The sequence below is a fragment of the Lethenteron reissneri genome, chromosome 68 (genome assembly GCF_015708825.2).
Source record: "Lethenteron reissneri isolate LAM-NWPU_2019-01 chromosome 68, ASM1570882v1, whole genome shotgun sequence".
NCBI classification, from domain to species: Eukaryota; Metazoa; Chordata; class Hyperoartia; order Petromyzontiformes; family Petromyzontidae; genus Lethenteron; species Lethenteron reissneri.
Genome location: NC_083846.1, coordinates 4,698,768 through 4,705,645, shown reverse-complemented (window position 1 = coordinate 4,705,645; position 6,878 = coordinate 4,698,768). Strand labels below are relative to the sequence as shown.

The 6,878-nt window shown below is 50.2% G+C and overlaps 1 protein-coding gene across 1 annotated transcript in view; it reads right to left on the bottom strand.

The window, feature by feature from the left end:
• Window positions 1-6,878, bottom strand: part of LOC133360316 (follitropin subunit beta-like) — a 56,024-nt gene that overhangs the window by 26,842 nt on the left and 22,304 nt on the right. The gene's annotated exons all lie outside the window — the stretch shown is intronic.

Below are 6,878 nucleotides of genomic sequence, written 5' to 3'. Positions count from 1 at the left end.
AACATAGTGTAGTGTATAGTGTAGTGCATAGTATAGTGTATAATGTAGTGTATAGTGTGTATACTGTAGTGTATAGTGTAGTGTATAGTGTAGCGTACAGAATACCTGTCAACCCCTTATCAGTGGAGTGTGTCTGCGCGCGTGTGTGTGCGTGTGTGTGTGCGTGTTAGTGTGTGTGCGTGTGGGCGTGTGTGTGTGCGTGTGTGTGTGCGTGTTCGTGTGCGTGTTCGTGTGGTGCGTGTGTGGTGTGTGAGTGGTGTTGTGTGCGTGTGTGCGTGTGTGTGCGTGCGTGTTCGTGTGTGTGCGTGTGTGTGTGTGTGTGGGGTGTGTGTGTGGTGTGTTGTGTGTGCGTGTGTGTGTGTGCGTGTGTGTGCGTGTTCGTGTGTGTGCGTGTGTGGTCTGTGTGTGTGTGCGTGTTCGTGTGTGTGCGTGTGCGTGTGTGTGGTGTTCGTGTGTGTGTGTGCGTGTGTGTGCGTGTGTGTGTGTGCGTGTGTGTGGTGTGTGTGTGCGTGTGTGTGTGTGCGTGCGTGTGTGTGCGTGTTCGTGTGTGTGCGTGTGTGTGTCTGTGTGAGTGTGCGTGTTCGTGTGTGTGTGTGCGTGTTCGTGTGTGTGCGTGTGCGTGTTCGTGTGTGTGTGTGTGCGTGTTCGTGTGTGTGCGTGTGTGTGTGCGTGTTCGTGTGTGTGTCTGTGTGTGCGTGTGCGTGTGGTGTCTGTGTGTGTGTGCTCAGCCGTCAGTGAAGTACCTGATACGGTGTGTGAACACCGGCACGAGAGAGACAAAGACCGCATAGAGACCGAGAGAGAAAGTAAGAGGACGCATGGAGACCAGAAGTCGCAACTGGGTACCCGATACCCGTACCCTACCCGATACCCGGCTACCCGTACCCGGCCGGGTACGGGTACGGGTACCCGTTTGCGACCCTGGTGCGGCCGGGTACGGGTAGACCGTGAGTCACTGGTGAGTCACCGTTTGTCACTCATTTCCCAACGTCTTGTCTCTTCTCACAATTCAAGTTCCTAGAATCAACCCACCCGCGCCTGCAACATGGCTTCATCCCAGAGGTCGCAATCAGGTACCCGATAACCCGTACCCTACCCGTACCCGGCCGGCCGGGTACGGGTAGGGTACGGGTACGGCTGGGTACGGGTACCCGTTTGCGACCCTGGTGCGGCCGGGTACGGGTAAGGAATCAAAACCCGTTTGCGACCTCTGATGGAGACCCAAGGAGACCCACCGAGATCGCCACAGTAAACCCACGTGTTGCCTGCCCTCCTTCGAGAGAGGAACAGCAACACGACGGGAACTCAACCTGTGATCTCTTAATCAGTGCCCTACCTTATTACAATTTTTTTTTCTAATTTTCTTGCTGTGAATTTCAACAATTCTCTGATAGTGTGCTGTGTTTTTGAGTTGTACGCCTTTTGGCGTCATCTGGTCCAACACCAATGGAGACTAGGCTCTAAGAAACGCTGTCTCGGGTGTGGACCAATCAACTTCAAGGACAGTGCATACCATTATCATTATCAGAGTTGTTTCTTTTTGTTTGCATTTTGACTGCTTGTGTTGTGGTTATTGCAAACATGATGCCTTGTATAAAGGTGTCAGTTTTTGTACCAGTTGAAAGGGTAAAAAACCTATTACTATATTTTGCCACTGGTAAAGGAGATGTCTCGTAGAAACCGTGGAAGTTGTGGTTAATAAAGAAGGTGCCTCCTATGAACTCTGTCTCCGAATCGTTGACACTACACGTGTTCATCACAAACACCGTGTGTGGTTAATGCGAAAGGTAACACATGCTATGGCGTTTCAACATCTTAACACAGCTACTGTTTTATTGTCAGTGAAGGTAAGAGCTACTCTTATGTTTTCATACTTTTATACTGGCAAAAAGGTCCCAATCTGTAGCTACTCGACCAGAGCTATGAATGCTCTGATAGTGCCATTGTCTTTGTACTCATCTTCCACAAGTAGTGACTAATCCCATATCTGCATTTCCCATAAATATGCTAAATTCCTCTTGATATGCAAATTATTTTGTCAAGGCGCAGTACATAATACTTACCGATGTTATTCTAACATTACAAAAAAGTTACTTATGAAATAATGCTTACCGTCTGTATTATTATTATTGTTATTATTCGCGCTATTAACCCTTTATGTATTGCTCAAGCGTAAGAAGTAACGCTGTCGGGGAACGTATCCCCAAATAGGCAATGGTAACAATGACCCGTTTAGTGCTGATTCGTCTGGCGCTCAGTTCTCCAGCAATGCGTGTTTGAACGCTAAGCGAGGTCTGCCTGTACACACAAAGATCCCCAGGTGTATCTTCTTGGTTCTTTCGGCAAAGTCACGTAGAAGGGAAGTAATAAAATAATAAAAATAAAACATAATAAAATAATTCTCACGACGTTTTTTTTTTTTAGACGCTGTCGCCTCGACAGACCTGGTCTTCACCTGAGGACGGCTGCTTGTGCTGTGGCCGAAACGTCGTGAGAATTATTTGATTATGTTTTATTTTTATTATTTTATTATTTCCCTTCTACGTGACTTTACCGAAAGAACCAAGAAGATGAATCCCTGCAGTCACGGAAGCTTTAAATCGAAAATCCCCCGTGTAGCCTTATTAGATTGTTGGGGCAAGTGCTGTTAGCGAGCACCTATGAAGGCCGGCACAGCACATGAGGGGGTGGGTGGCCAACACCACGCCCGGCCGCCTTTGTCTCCCCAGTGACGATATTTACACACCACAACCCAGGTAGACATTTGAGGCTGAGTCGACCTAGGGGAGGCTCAGGATCGGTTCAGATAATCGTCAATGGTGTTGGTGGCCGTGAGCGGGAATCGAACTCGGGTCGCCGGGTTCGTAGCACAGCGTAGCGCTAACCGCTGCACCACCGCTCCCCCAGACTCACACTCTCTCAATCACACCAAACGGCAAAAATCTCCCGCATAGCCTCCACAGACTGATGGGGCAAGTGCTGTTAGCGAGCAGCACCACCTATGAAGGCCGGCACACCGCTCCCCACACACACACACACAGTGGGGAGCGGTGGTGCAGCGGTTAGCGCGCTGCGCTACGAACCCGGCGACCCGAGTTCGATTCCTGCACACGGGCAACACCTGTGACGATTATCTGAACCGGTCCTGGGCTTCCCATAGGTCGACTCAGCCTCAAATGAGTACCTGGTGCGGTGTGTAAACATCGCCACCCACCACTTTGTGCGCCGTGCCGTGCTTCATTGGTGCCACTCGCCAAACAGCACTTGCCCCAAACAGTCTGTGGAGGCTATACGGGTGATATTTGTCTTTGTCACACACACACACACATGCCGACTCGTGTACCCACACATACACACGCAACCAACTGAATGATAACATGCACCCCCCCCCCACCACCAACCTTGCTGAAAAATGCGTCTACTAATCTATTCGTTCAGTACGATTAATAATCTGGTAGTCTTGCACTTGTCACGCTTCTTCTGCACGAGGGCTATTTGACCACACTGCACCACGCTGAGATGTTGGGTTCTACATATCTCTCCCCGCTCGACGTTAACCGGGCGTCCAACTCGATCGCTCGCAACATCGAGATATCGGAGCAGAGAAAATCAAATATACATTCGAGCAGAGGCTGCCAGACAGAAACTAGAGCAGTGACGATCAGATAGAAATCAGAGCAGAGACGATCAGACAGAAATCAGAGCACAGAGACGATCAGACAGAAATCAGAGCAGAGACGATCAGACAGAAATCAGAGCAGAGACGATCAGACAGAAATCAGAGCAGAGACGATCAGACAGAAATCAGAGCAGAGACGATCAGACAGAAATCAGAGCAGAGACGATCAGACAGAAATCAGAGCAGAGATGATCAAACAGAAATCAAAGCAGAAACGATCAGATTGAAATCAGAGCAGAGACGATCAGACAAAATCAGAGCAGAGACGATCAGACAGAAATCAGAGCACAGAGACGATCAGACAGAAATCAGAGCAGAGACGATCAGACAGAAATCAGAGCAGAGACGATCAGACAGAAATCAGAGCAGAGACGATCAGACAGAAATCAGAGCAGAGATGATCAAACAGAAATCAAAGCAGAAACGATCAGATTGAAATCAGAGCAGAGACGATCAGACAAAATCAGAGCAGAGACGATCAGACAGAAATCAGAGCAGAGACGATCACACCAAAATCAGAGCAAAGACGATCAGACAGAAATCAGAGCAGAGACGATCAGATAGAAATCAGAGCAGAGACGATCAGACAAAATCAGAGCAGAGACGATCAGACAGAAATCAGAGCAGAGACGATCACACCAAAATCAGAGCAGAGACGATCAGACAGAAATCAGAGCAGAGACGATCAGACAGAAATCAAAGCAGAGACGATCAGACAAAATCAGAGCAGAGACGATCAGACAGAAATCAGAGCAGAGACGATCACACCAAAATCAGAGCAGAGACGATCAGACAGAAATCAGAGCAGAGACGATCAGATAGAAATCAGAGCAGAGACGATCAGACAGAAATCAGAGCAGAGACGATCAGACAGAAATCAGAGCAGAGACGATCAGACAGAAATCAGAGCGGAGACGATCAAACAGAAATCAGAGCGGAGATGATCAGACAGAAATCAGAGCAGAGACGTTCAGACAGAAATCAGAGCAGAGACGATCAGACAGAAATCAGAGCAGAGACGATCAGACAGAAATCAGAGCAGAGACGATCAGACACAAATCAGAGCAGAGACCATCAGACAGAAATCAGAGCAGAGACGATCAGACAGAAATCAGAGCAGAGACGATCAGACAGAAATCAGAGCAGAGACCATCAGACAGAAATCAGAGCAGAGACGATCAGACAGAAATCAGAGCAGAGACGATCAGACACAAATCAGAGCAGAGACGATCAGACAGAAATCAAAGCAGAGACGATCAGACAGAAATCAGAGCAGCGACGATCAGACAGAAATCAGAGCAGAGATGATCAGACAGAAATCAGAGCAGAGACGATCATACAGAAATCAGAGGAGAGACGATCAGACAGAAATCAGAGCAGAGACGATCAGACAGAAATCAGAGCAGAGACGATCAGACAAAAATCAGAGCAGAGACGATCAGACAGAAATCAGAGCAGCGACGATCAGACAGAAATCAGAGCAGAGACGATCAGACACAAATCAGAGCGGAGACGATCAGATTTAGATCAGTGGGGTGGGTAGTGTGGGTGGTATGGTGTGGGTGGTGTGGGTGGTGTGGTGTGGGTGGTGAGGGTGGGGTGGGTGGGGTGGGTAGTGTGGGTGGTGTGGGTGGTGTGGGTTGGGTGGTGTGTGTGTGTGGTGTGTGTGGTGTGTGTGGTGTGGGTGGTGTGTGTGGGTGGGGTGGGTGGGGTGGTGTGGTGTGTGTGTCTGGGGTGGGTGGTGTGGGTGGTGTGTGTGGTGTGGGTGGTGTGGGTGGGGCGGGGTGGGTGGGTGGTGTGTGGGGTGTTTGGTGTGGGGTGGGTGGGGTGGGTGGGGTGGCTGGGGTGGGTGGTGTGGTGGAGTGGGTGGGGTGGGTGGGTTGGGTGGGGTGGTCTGGGTGGTGTGGGTGGGGGTGGGTGGTGTGTGTGGGTGGTGTTGGTGGTGTGGGTGGAGTGTGTGGTGTGTGTGGAGTGGGTGGGGTGGCGTGGGTTCGGGTGTGTAGTGTGTGGGGTGGGGTGGTGTGTGTGGTGTGGTGTGTGTGGGTGGGGTGGGTGGGTGGAAGGGGCAATGATTGAACAGTGCCCGCTACCGTTCGTGACCTTTTCTCGCCCTGTAAGCGCTCGAGCGAGCAGAGTTGACACCTCTCGACCAGAGACCCCCACCCCCTCCTCCTCCTCCATCGCCACCCACCCCCAAGCACTCACAATTCTCACGGCCACACACCACAGGGACATGCTGGGGCCACGCTTCGAGCGGCTCTCTGCTGTATAAAAATGATCCGTAAGGGACCCTTCTAATCACTCACTCCTCCATTCTCGCTTCCAATCACTCACTCACTCCTCCATTCTCGCTTCCAATCACTCACTCACTCCTCCATTCTCGCTTCCAATCAATCACTCACTCCTCCATTCTCGCTTCCAATCACTCACTCACTCCTACATTCTCGCTTCCAATCAATCACTCACTCCTCTATTCTCGCTTCCAATCACTCACTCACTCACTCCCCCATTCTCGCTTCCAATCTCTCACTCACTCACTCCTCCATTCTCGCTTCCAATCACTCACTCACTCCTACATTCTCGCTTCCAATCAATCACTCACTCCTCCATTCCCGCTTCCAATCACTCACTCACTCACTCTCCCATTCTCGCTTCCAATCTCTCACTCACTCACTCCTCCATTCTCGCTTCCAATCACTCACTCACTCCTACATTCTCGCTTCCAATCAATCACTCACTCCTCTATTCTCGCTTCCAATCACTCACTCACTCCTCCATTCCCGCTTCCAATCACTCACTCACTCACTCCCCCATTCTCGCTTCCAATCTCTCACTCACTCACTCCTCCATTCTCGCTTCCAATCACTCACTCACTCACTCCTCCATTCTCGCTTCCAATCACTCACTCACTCACTCCTCCATTCTCGCTTCCAATCACTCACTCACTCACTCCTCCATTCTCGCTTCCAATCACTCACTCACTCCTCCATTCTCGCTTCCAATCACTCACTCACTCACTCCTCCATTCTCGCTTCCAATCACTCACTCACTCACTCCTCCATTCTCGCTTCCAATCACTCACTCACTCACTCCTCCATTCTCGCTTCCAATCACTCACTCACTCACTCCTCCATTCTCGCTTCCAATCACTCACTCACTCCCTTCTCGCTTCCAATCAATCACTCACTCCTCCATTCTC